The sequence below is a fragment of the Pan troglodytes genome, chromosome 3, assembly GCF_028858775.2.
Source record: "Pan troglodytes isolate AG18354 chromosome 3, NHGRI_mPanTro3-v2.0_pri, whole genome shotgun sequence".
NCBI classification, from domain to species: domain Eukaryota; kingdom Metazoa; phylum Chordata; class Mammalia; order Primates; family Hominidae; genus Pan; species Pan troglodytes.
Window position 1 is genome coordinate 68,866,011 of NC_072401.2, and position 13,476 is coordinate 68,879,486.

A 13,476-nucleotide genomic window follows, 5' to 3' on the forward strand; every position below is an offset into this window, starting at 1 on the left:
CAGATTTCCCAGGCTAGTGCCTTTTCCTGTCAACATGTAGATTCAGGCAAAATATAAAATAGTTCTTTGGGCAGCCTCCCCCAAAAGTCTGAATGTTGGATGATGTTTCAATCTTCATTTTTCCCCTCCCTGTGAAATTTGGAGGGAGGGAAAATTTAAGCTGGGAGCTTAAGTTTTTCTGATTGTGCCAGGGTGAGTCAAGATGAGGGGCTATGGTAAGTGAGTGCCACAGTTTCCTACTGGATTCAATGTGACTGGTTTCACACTTGCTTGGGGGTACAACAGTATCTTAACTGGCTTCTGGATTTCTCACAAAGTGAATTGGTCTATGTGTTATTACTGAATCAGTAACCTATATGGAACAACAAAAGACCCAGAGTAGCCAAAGCCATCTGGAACAAAAAGAATAAAACTGGAGGAATCATATAAACTGACTTCAAATTATACTACAGATCTATAGTAACCAAAAATAACATGGTACTGGCATAAAGACAGATACATAGATCAATGGAACAGAATAGAAAATTCAGAAATAAATCCAAACATCTAAGGTGAACTTGCTCTTGAAACAAGTGCCAAGAACATACATTGGGGAAAGGACATTTTCCTTAATAAATGGTGCTGAGGAAACTGGATATCTGTATGTAGAAGAAGAAACCTAGACCACCACTATCTCTTACCATATACAAAAAACAAATCAAAATGCATTAAAAGCTTAAATCTAAGACCTCAAACTATGAAATTCCTACAAGAAAACATTGGGGAAACTCTCCAGGAAATTAATCTGGGCAAAAATTTCTTGAGTAATACTTCACAATCACAGGTAACCTAAGCAAAAATTTACAAATGGGATCATATCAAGTCAAAAAGCTTCTGTACAGCAAGGGAAACCATCAACAAAGTGAAGAGACAACCCACAGAATGGGAGAAAATATTTGCAAACTACTGATCTGACAAGGGATTAATAACCAGAATATATAAGGAGCTCAAACAACTCAATAGGAAAAAGAAATCTAATAATCCTGTTAAAAAATGGGCAAAGGACCCAAATAGACATTTCTCCAAAGAACACAATACAAATGGCAAAAAGGCATATGAAAAGGTGCCCAACATCATTAATTATTAGAGAAATGCAAATCAAAGCTACAATGAGATATCATCTTACCCCAGTTAAAATGGCTTATATCCAAAAGGCAGACAAGAACAAATGCTGGAGGGAATATGGAGAAAGGGGAGCCTCAAACACTGTTGGTGGGAATGTAAATTAGTATAACCAGTACAGAGAGCAGTTTGAAGGTTCTTCAAGTAAACATAGAGCTACCATGTGATCCAGCAACCCCACTTCTAATTATCTAACAAAAAGAAAGGAAATTAGTATATCTCATGGAGATAGAGAGTAGAAGGATGGTTACTAGAGGCTGAGAAAGGAAGTGAGAGGTAGGGGGTAAGGTGGGGATGGTTAATGGGTACAAAAATATAGTTAGAAAAAATGAATAAGACCTAATACTTGATCTTATTCTGCGCAGCAGGATGATTACAATCAACAATAATTCATTGTACATTTGAAAATAACTCAAAGAGTATAATTCAAATGCTTGTAGCACAAAGAAATGGTATATGCTTGAGGTGAGGAATTTTTAAAAAAGTGTGAGCCTGAAGGTCCATTTCAGTTCTAAAATAATTTGATTTCTATATATAGGATAGGGAGTCATAGTTACAGGCAAAACATATAAAAGATTCCTGTATTTTAGTTGAGTTATATGGATATACATTAAAATGTTTTTTAAAAATAAAAGACAATGAGTATATATGGCTTTGGTATGTAAAACTCAATATAATAATTGGTTTTCAAAGAATAAAAATCTAAAAGATAAGTGTTGATTAAGATTTTAATCTATAACTTTGATGTTTCATTTTTAGAAGGCTTGAGCAAAACCTTGAATATTCTTGAGAGAAAGAAGAGAAGAAAGAGTATGTTGTAAATGAATTTACCTCATTCCTTCTCAACATTGCTTATTAAGTACTGCTATCTCATCTAGTTTGATGATACAGATCCTCTTATATGTTGAGAGGCCTTTAGGCTGGTTAGATATTTATAATTTGATCTAAATGATAGCAGATAGAGAAAATTATTACAAAATTTAAGATCTGCAATTTAAGTAACTATTATTGCACCATTTTATTCAATGTTTTACCTTTACATAGAATATTTTGCAGGCTAATTTTCCATCCTTAATATTTTCCTATGTTACAGAAAACCATCTTTACGCTTTCACTAGGTAATTTTAATGAGAGATGATGTTACTTTAACTATATATATATTTTCTGTTAAATCTGGCAGTTCTTAATCTTGGCTGCACCATTAGTACAACCTCATACATTTTTGTCCCAACTTTAAAAATTCTGATTCCTTTGTTCTAGGATGGGTCCTATGCATTAGGTAATCTTGAAAAGCTCCTTAGATGACTCCAATGTAGAGTCTTGGTTGAAACCCCACTTCTATAAATATTACAGGAGTGTGTATATATATACATAACAATATTTTCCTGTTTATCCTGAGTCCAGTCTGGCTATTTCACTAACGTGCAGTCCAGAATGTTATTGTGAATATATAGAATATTTCTTACTATAATGTTTGTGTAAGTAAAAACAGTGTTGAAAAATAGCCAAATTTAGGAATTAAAAACTATGTAAAATATTCATAGATACTGTAGGTTGAATGAGATATTGTTACACATCCATGATGTCCTGTTACTCCCCTGACTAGAAACTTATTTTGTTGTTTTAGTTATTATGCTAATAACATTTAAATAGAGCTCGATGTGGTTTTAACTCTGATTGAATCCTTCATAAAATGATTATAATTCTGATACATCCTGTATGTATATTTCTGACACTAACTAATATGTTCTGAGATAAATATTTATTCATGTCATTAGTTTTTGCATAATGACTATGACTTGCATACTGTTCTCTAGAAATTACTAGGAATATCATGTTCATATGTAAAAAAAATTCCAGTAAGGATTTAATATTAGGGTAAAGTGCGAATGGTAAAACTCAGCAGGAGACACCAAATATAAAATATTTATTTTTGTTTCAAGCATCAGGTTTTTATCAAAAGTTTTCTTTGGACGTTTATTCCCTGCACTATTTCCTGCAAATTGTCTCCAATTACTTAGTTTGAGAATGGCCTTTCTCTAACTGAAGTAGGTTATTCTTGTGTTTGTTGCTATTTTCTTTATCTTCTGTGCTCTTGGATTGATCAAGGGTATTATATTTATTTATTCATTCATTCATTCACTCATTCATCCATTCACTATTTCAAGCATCGTAATAAGCAATGTCACTGTTAGTTTGGGGACCAACTAAAGACAGATGTCCTGCTTGGCAACATCATGACAATGCCTTGTCTACTATCCCAAGCACCTACCTGGTGGCACTGATGGTGTTACTCAAGTGTCTTCATGGGATCAGATCATGGTCCTAAAGTGAACTTCATTTGTTTATCTGATCCTGCCTTTGGTGTTTATGTTTCACTGTAATCTTATACTAGTAATTTTCTTCTACAAAAATATCAGATTTTCTTTTAAGATAATTTAGTTGAACTTCCTAATTTTCTCTGGATATGTTCACCATTTTGTTATTAATGGCTTATTTTCACCTTAACATAATTGAGATTTCCATTATTTATGGCTTTGCTTCTTAATTAAGAAGGTGATTATTTCGGCCCTTCACAATAAGTTAAGGAAGGAAAATACACTTTAAAAAAGAAGTAGAACAAAGCTGTGGAGAACCCACAGAGCCATTAATAGAGAAAAATTTGTGTGCTGAAAAGGTCCGTGACTTCTATTGGCTAAGGTTATTTTGAGCTCTTGTTTTCTTTATCATCAAGTGCTCCTGAATACATTATTGTTAATCTGTCAGTTAATCTAATGAGTTATTCCATATATAATATTCATGCTTAACTAAGTAGTGTCATAAGGGTAAAAGGAATTTTTTTCTTTTAAGAGAAATGACCAGACTGAAATACAAAATGAAAAACAAATTATTCTGTTTCTTTTTGGCTTTGTCAATGATTTCAGTGAAAAGATAACATCCAAAGTTTCATCCTCCGTTCATCTCTTATAAAAACAACTCTCTGTCTCTTACTTACGTTAAAGGTAAAATTGACATCCTGCATGTAGCCCAAAGTATTTTAAGATTATAAGTGCTTTAGTTTTAAAATCATGGCTTCAACTATATATAGAAAGATACTTGACCTAAATGATTTATTCATCATTTCTTCATTATAGTCTTTTCAGTCTGATATAAGGAGGTGGGTGTCGACTAGGGCACATAAGAATAAAGAGTGTGAGTGTGATAAAGATTCTCACTCTGTTGTTTGTGCTACTTGTATTACTATTTAGCCAGAAGCCTCTGAAGTGCATGTGGCAAAAGAAATGTCATCTTCTAATACATTTAGATCACATTTCAAACTGCCAGAAGTGGTTTAGCATCTATTTTCCACAGCCTGGCAAATTAGGCTATTTTGATGTGATAAAACATAATCTTGATGGAAACTTTTATTTTTAGTGTGGCATCTAATAAAGGAGGCTTACAAAATCACTGTGTCTGTGTATGTGAATGTCTGTCTTCTCCCATATGCTGTCATAGTCCGTTGGCATTGCCTTGGCAACTTTACAGGATCAAATTGCTGAGTGCAATATTCAGTGAAAGAAAAACCAGTATTGCCTCTTCTCTTTATCTGTAAATGAGAGAAATCTCTCACCAATCTCTGTAGGTTTGAGTACTTTTTTGTTTTTTGTTGTCATCATATATTTATAAAAATTGTAATAAGTTCCTTTGGGGCAGGGAAATGTTTATTTGATTTTCTACAAACAGAGCCTTGCCGGTACCAGAGTCATAGAAAGCACTCAATAAATCTTTCCTAATCAATGGATCAAAATAAAAAGGGAAATTGTCCCATCACTTTTGAATTGTTATGGAAGTTTAAAAATGTGCAGTAAACTATGTAGTGATGGCCACAGCTCTAGAACTGAGGTGGGTGATTCACAGGAAGCTTCCGCAAAATCTTACTTTTGTTGAAGACCATCCTGCTTTGCTTCTTACTTTCAAATCCTTGAGTGCCTCTCATTGGTGGAAATTAACCCAGAAATTCCAGGAAATGTAGTTCCTAGGCTTGTAGCCCTTGTGAAAAGTCACAGCATAGAAATGAGAAGATACTCTCACTGAGTTGACAAAAGGTAATCTAACACAGCTTCCTAGGGACAACTCATAAAAATTAACTGGAAATTGCTTTATCAATACTGTGTATCAAGCACCATTTGGTATGACTGGTCCAGACCATAGACTATACAAGGATTGATTACATGTAAATTTCAAGATGACTTCATTCTAACGTTTCCCCCTACAATTTGAGATGATACCAGTATATAGACAGGCAATTTCTTTTCATGACATCTGATTTTTTAAAGGGTCTGCTCATTGAATTATCACTTTGAAGAGTCCATGTCAAGAAGGGCTAGTTATGGGAAAACCTTGGGAATATACTGCATATGGGTGCAGAGATCCTCTGACATCTCCAAATTACTGATTTTCTTTTAGAGAAAGCTTAGTGGACTAACTACTGAGCTTAATATGTTAAACAGAATCTGTAGCTTTCTCCTGCCAAAGTCAGGCTAAGCAACTTCAACAAGAGAAAAACATGTATCATCTGCAAACTTTATCTTACAAGCTTCTCATTGTTTTGAAGTAATTTTTTGCTAACTTTAGAATGTGTCAACTAAGAGCTGGGAGAAATTCCTCTTTGTGAATGAGGTATGCCATGCTAGGCCCACAGTCTCTGCCTTTAGGGAAGTAATAAAAGGAATTTGAAAACAGTTCTTCCCCACAAATCTTGAAGAGTGCCTGGTACACAGTAGGTACACAATACATATTTGCCAAATGAATGAATGAACGAAGTAAGATTTAGGGTGTCATTGTTTACAGAATATCTTTTATTTATTTTGTTTGTTATAAAACACCTTTTTGATGTGGCTGCTGGCTGAAAAATGAGTTTGACTTCATTTTATGTTAGCTTTAAATGTTGACTCAATGCTATACACTACCTTCCAGGAAACCATCTTCATGAGGGAGCTAGTAAGGCTACTACTACCAGATACCTTCTTTCTATAGGAAACCATGAGGGAACTAGTAAGGCTGCTACTACCAGATACATGCTTTCTATAGGAAACCATTTTCATGAAGGGGCCAGTAAGGCTACTACCAAATACCTTCTTTCTATAATTAGGAGTGAGATGTGTTGGAATTAGAAGTGGGGATTAATGCTATAGCCTTTCAGGAGGATAAACACTAACACCTATAATTGAAACTGTTATTCACCCATCAAGACCCAGGCTCCTATGTGATTTAGACACTTTCCTGCCTTCACTTTCCCTTCTATTTCCACAACATTTTATAAATGCTTCAATTAATATTCAATTTATCAATATTTATTGAATGCCTGCTATATTAAGACTGATATGCAAATAAAATATGTCAACCTTCCTTTAAAAAATGTGCAGCATATTTGTGGAAATAGTAATACTAGAATTTTAATACTTTGCAGGAAATATAGGCATAGAGATATACATTGCCTACAGTGAAAAAAAAAACTAAACTAAACCAAATGCATTTAATTTAGAGTAGATTGCAGGGCCAGAAGAAGATGTTATTCACTTTGTACACCTAGGAATAATTAATAGGCTTCAACTAATGTGCAATACATTGATTAATAAACTCTCAAAGCAATATTATTAGTAGTAATGAGTAATTAAAAGTATGTTTTCCATTGATTTAAACTCTGCACTATGTATCATATTATTAAGAACAAATTTTAAACATTTAAGATAAACATAATTCTATGCTAAATTGTGAGTTTGTCCTATATATTTTAATTTTTTCTCTGACATTCTTTTGTGCACAGCATGTTGAAATGCACCACTGATTCTAAACTGGAAGTAAATTAGAAAGTTTGCTTGCATTCCTTGGTAGTGATGGAAATACAGTTTCCATAGTTTTGAAAATTGGTACCTCTTGTGCTACCATGACTACCTTTGGTTTATATTTAACTGTGAAGGTAATAATGGAAGTGATTCCTTGGGTTTTTCAATGGGTAGGCTCAAATCTAATTCCAGGTATACAGAGAATAAATTTTGCTGCACTTATGCACATATAAAGATGTTGCTGCCTGTTAGGTACACATTTGACTCATCCTTAACTCATACACTGATGTGAGTTCCAGACACATCACACCAGCCTCCCACAGCTTTCTTCCCACAAACATACAACTAACTCCACATGGTACAACACCCACCAGTCCTCAGGCCAGCAGGATCACTATCATATATTTCCACAAAGATATGCAAGAAAGAACACACACAGCTCTCCCACACAGCTCGGAACAATCATGCAGAATGAAGCATAATCTATTCTAGTTTCATATTCTTGTTTTCCAAAGGTGAGTAGGCAGACACAGAGATGATGATGTTGTAATAATCTTTGTGGTCATAGAGGATCTTGAAAAATATTCAACAAATGCATTCCTAGTATTATTCAGTCTTTAAAATGAACTCTTATTTGATAGACATCAACTAACCCATTTTTTAAAAGAATGATAGGTTTTTTAGCATTAATTATTCTTCATTATCATCGGTCTCCTCCTTATAAAGGTATCCAATCTAGATGGTCAAGAAAAGTCTACTCTTGCATTTCACATGCCAGCAAGCCTTACTATTGCCAGAATTTGAATCCCCATTAAAAACAAAACAAAACGAAGACAATAAGTTGGGGCACAGCCAAATCAGGGTGCTTCACAGATACCACCTCTGAAACAAGAAGGTAATTGTTAAAATGTGGGAGTGGGAAGATGTCCTTTAGGCATTCCAGTTTCTACAGGCTGCCTAAATTTTAGCATTGATATTTCATGTGTACTCTGCAGCAAGAAACTGAGAACCAGGAGACATGGATTCTTATCTCAGATCTGCAGCTTACTGCCAGTGTGACCTTGGACAATCACCATGTTTCTAAGGTTCAATTGTCTCATCACTAAAACTGGGTATCTGTATTCATATGATGCTCTGTATATGTATTATAATTCAACTGGAAAACATGCCCACATACATTTTTATAAGATACAACTCCATAAAAAAAATTCAGGAGGTGGGGGTGTGTGTAGAAAAAGCTCACATTTATGGAACATCTACTATAATAATCTTACATAATCTTTAAAACAACTGTAGTATTAGGCTTTCTTTTGTCCCTGTTGCTTACTAGAAATAAAGGTTAGAAAGCAGGAATACCTTGTATAATGTCCCAAATTACCAAATGATGTAGATAAAAGCTCAATCTATTATTTAATTTAGTAAATGGTGTAGCTAAAAGCTCAATTTATTAATGTTTTGTAATTATTATAAACTGCCAGGAATTATAATTATTTGACAAGATGGTATTTTAATTGTGAATATGTTATGTATCAAATTTTTAGATCTTTAAGTATTTAAAATGTCTAAGATTATTAATAACTTTTATGCTAATAAAATATATTCACCTTCTAAAATAGTCTTCCGTCTTTAAGCTTCTGGAATTTTTGAATTTTATAATCTATGTTAAATTACAAAGCAGTGGACATTTTTATTTGTGCATAGTTTTACATATCTCTCTGACTAGTTTCCTGTGGCTGGTTAAACAGTATGAACTTAAAAAAATATCTTTATTTATATTAAAAATATATTTTCTATAAAGTTGTAAATAATTATACTTTCACCTGAGTGCATGATTATATCTTTCCCCAGAACCTATTCCAGAATTGAAAATTATAATTCCTCTAAATATTTACTAACTTGACTGACAAAAATGACATTTGTTTAATTCTATTGAAGGTAAACCTCCAGTTTTATACACAGTTTTACATTTAACAAGTTAATCTATCTGAGATTCATTTTGTTATATGAGGTGAGGTGAGAATCTATTTGGAAATTTTCCCTAATTGCTAGTCAGTGTTTTCAACATTATCTGTTTCTCAGCATCATGTCGTTATTGATCTGTGACGCTTCATTTATAAACTCAAGAGAAATCATGACCAAAGCACAGAGTGTGAGGCTGGGTTATTACAAGCACTGATACTGGTGAACTAAGTGGGGACAAGAACAAGAAGGATCTGTATATTAGGACTCTTGGTAGTCACAAGTGAAAGAAAATCTTATCTACAATAACTGAAGTGAAAAGGACATTTCCAAGTTCCTGCAGCTCAGAAGTCCAGGAGTAGAACTGATAGAGTTCAAACAAAATTCTCAGGATCTTATCTTTCTCTATCCTTCTGCTCTGACTTCTCCAACCATTTATCCTCTCATGGTGGGAAGACTTACCTTCTCACAGTTTCTAATACAGGAGAAAAGACAAGTCCTTTGTCCTGATTATTTAGCAGAGGTTGGTGAACTATGACCTGAGGGTCAAATCAGTTCTGCAGCTTTTTATTATGAGACTAGCAAGCTAAGATTTTAACAAGTATTTTCAAGACTTGTAATCCAACAAACAAAAGAAATATAAATATGTGATTGAGAGAGTTTGTGGCTGGGTCTTCAGAGCTTAGACCATTTACCATCTGGCCTGCTACAAAAAAGTTTGCCACATTCTGCACGTGTACCCTAAAACTTAAAGTATAATAATAATAATAAAAATGTTTGCCAACTCCCTTTTTAAGGTGAAAGTCCTGTGATTTTTTGAGTCTGACTGATTTGGCTTGGGTCATGGGACTATAGCTGTCTAGCCACACTGGCCATGTGCAGATTGGCTGGCTTTAGGTTTCATGCCTACCCCTGAAACTAAAGATAGAAGCAGCTTTATCTGAAGCAGGTGGTCTAAAATGGGAAAATAGTAGTTGCTTCGAGAAAAAAATCAGAAGAAAAATAAATGGCCCATGAAAATAATAAATGTTCAACACAGCCTTGAAAGCCATTTCGAAAAGAATGTTCTCCTGAGAGCTTGAGATTACCACTGAAGGCTTTTTATGATATAACCTGGCATGCTTATATATTTGTATTTTAATATATTCAAGTGTTAGGATTAATTTCACACATTTAAACTGGTGTTTCCTGTGAGGTTCTCTGCCCCTTAGCACTCAAAGAATCCTTTCACCTGTACCCTGAGGGCCATTTCCCTTTCCAGATCAATCTGATGAGTGTGACTCACAGATTCTGGAATTACAAACAGAGACGAGGACTCAAAAGAAGCTTCTGACCAAGGTTCCAAACAAAGATTTACATGCATGATAGCAGAGTATGTTTTTCTGCTTTCAGAATCTAGATAAAGTTCAAAGCAAGAATGGAGAAAGAGGCCATGGCAATTGAAAAAGAAAGACATTTAATCTTGGAGGAAGCAGGGCCTGGGTGAGGATGGGAGGGTGGATGAAGAGGAAACTTCGTTTAGAGAGTAGTTTCTCAAATTTTAATGTACATGTGTGTCACCTGATATATGGTGAAAATGCATATTTTAAATTTAGTAGGATTGGGATGAGCCTTGAAAATCTGCATTATTTCTTCCAAGATCCCAGAAGATGCCACAGCTACTGGTCTATGAACCCTGGTTTGAGTAGCAAGGCTGTAAAGTACTAGGGTGCTACTTGGAAACTGACTCTCTTTCTTGTGCAGAGAGAATTAAAATACATCAATGGTCAGCTTATGGACCATCAATTCAAAGTGGCACTTCTGGTCAGGCATGGTGGCACTTCTGGCCAGGCATGGTGGCACTTCTGGCCAGGCATGGTGGCTCATGCCTGTAATCCCAGCACGTTGGGAGGCCTAGGCAGGCAGATCACTTGAGATCAGGTGTTCGAGACTGTTCTGGCCAATATGATGAAAACGCGTCTCTACTAAAAATACAAAAATTAGCCGAGTGGGCTAATCCCAGCTGTAATCCCAGCTACTTGGGAGGCTGAGGCACGAGAATCACTGGGACCCAGGAGTTGGAGGCTGCAGTGAGCTAAGATCGCACCACTGCACTCCAGCCTGGACTACAGAGTGAGACTTGGTCTCAAAACAAAACAAAAACAAAAACAAAAAACAACACAGTGATATTTCCTCAGCTTTTGCTTTCCTTCAACCCTATCATTCTATTGATTATAAAAAACTCAGAAACAGATGGTCCTTACAATTTTAACTGAGCTCTCTACTAGAATGGAAAGTAGAGATTTAGGCAACTTGGTGGGTCATGGCAAAATGAAGGGAAAAACTTGCTTCATGCACAGGATGGAGCTAGATGTAATCAGTGTGAAATTTCTCTGTGAACTAGGGAAGCAGTAAACATGCAACTCCTTTCACACTATAGCTACTGTATAGGTAATGGATTAGAACGGGGGCAAGACAGAAAATAAAGACACAGGATGCTATAATATTCTAGATAAATGATACGGTTCTAAATTGACATTGAGACAGGCAGTTGATAGGAGAAAAGAGATGTGCTTGGGGAGATATTGTCAGTAGAATTCACTGAATTTAGTCTTTGATTTCACATAGGAGATAGATGAGAAGAAGGAATCTTGAATAGCATCGAGGCAGAATTTGGGAAACTGTGGATTTTAATATTGTTTATTGTGCTAGAAAACATACTAAAAAGAGGAAGAGGAGCTGTTTGGGAATGAATATTCAGGAAAATATCTATACAGAGTGAATTTGGTGTGGAGACTTGAAGAAAAGGTGGGAGTTATATAGACGGAGACGTGGAGTTGGTCAAGGAGATGCTTCCCAGCAGAGTGAATGGCAAGTGCAAAGGTGCAGGAGAATTAAATATCATGAATGGCTCATTGCATGACTGGTGATGGGACTGTATGGGGCAGAGGGCAGCGAGTAGGGTGAGTCTTGAAAAGTGGACACAGGTCAAATATCAAAGGCATTTGAGTGCTAAGTACACTTTAAAAATTGTATGTGAAAACTAAAGAGAGCCATTCAGGAATTTAAGCAGAGGGATGACATGATCTAACATAGAATGAAGGAAGACGGGAAGGGAACCATCATTTCATGAATGCATTTCATGTGGCAGGCTTTATATTAATTATCTTGCTTCAGCATGGAGGATGAATGACAGTGGGTTTCCAAAAACTGAATGATGAATTGCTGCAACTGTAAGCATGAGAGGTGAAGCTTCATTTTTAGGACACAGGGAAGTTTCTCTTTAAGAAATGCACCCCAGATTAGTATTCACTATAGTCAGAATGTTTGTGTTTCTCCAAAAATTATGTGTTGAAATCCTAACTCCTAAAGTGACAGTTTAGGAAGTGAGGCCTTTATGCAGTGATTAGATCACAAGGGCGGAACCTGCATGAATGGGATTAGTGCCCTTCTAAAAGAAGCCCAAGAGAGATATCTCTCTTCCACCATGTAAGGACACAGCTAGAAGGCACCACCTATGAACCACAGAGCAGGCCCTCACTCTACATTAAATAAGCCTGCACCTTGATCTTGGACTTACAAGTCTTGAGAAGTGGGAGAAATGCATTTCTGTTGTTTATACACTCTCCAGTTTATAGCACTTTGTAATATAAGTCCGAATGGATTAATTTTGTTTATAGTAACAAAGGACACATGCTGACTTCCCCTTAGTTCTATTCCATGGTGGCAAACACCGATTTCTTTTTTTTTTTTTTCCTGGTTCTTCTGCTGATAAACTGTATATTTTGAAATAATACACTCCTAGTGATATGCTTCGATTTTTCTAATTTAAATTTTACCTATGACTTCCAACATAGTTCTCTTACACCATCCTTCCTCAAACATTAATAATTTCATCTCCCACCTTCTCATTATTTATATATCCACACTTCTGGTTTAAATTAACATTCAATATTTACTTAATTATGACCCTGTGAATAATGTTGAAGTTGGGCCACATAGCTAACTATGATTATTATCTATTATTATTATTACGATATTATCTTTTTATGAAGTGTCGTGTGGCCACTCTCTACATTTCCATTGTAGGTATTTATTTATTGTTTTTTCAGAGGGGCAATACAAAGTCATCTATGTATCTGTCATTAATACATTCCAAAATTTATGGCAAATCTGTAATGCTCCTATCAATGCATTTGTCCACATTAGAATAAATGTGGATAACTTTTATTCTTCAAGTTATTCAAGAATAACTTTTATTCTTGAAGTCATCTTTCCTGGAGGTTTTTACCTATAAATTACAGATTGCTCTCAATGCTGGAATAGACATTGTTTTGAGATCTCCCTTTGCCTTAATTGTGGATATTTCCTTTCTCTTCTGTAGTGTTGAATCTCTTAGTTTCAAGATATCACTTTCTCGTCTTTCTTGTTTTACTCCCACATTTCAATGGAGCACATGCTTGGTAGATTCTTAAGAAACGTGGCATGAGAGTTATACTTTTTTTAGATACTGCATGTCTAAATGTTTTTATTCTGTTCTTTCACTGATTGA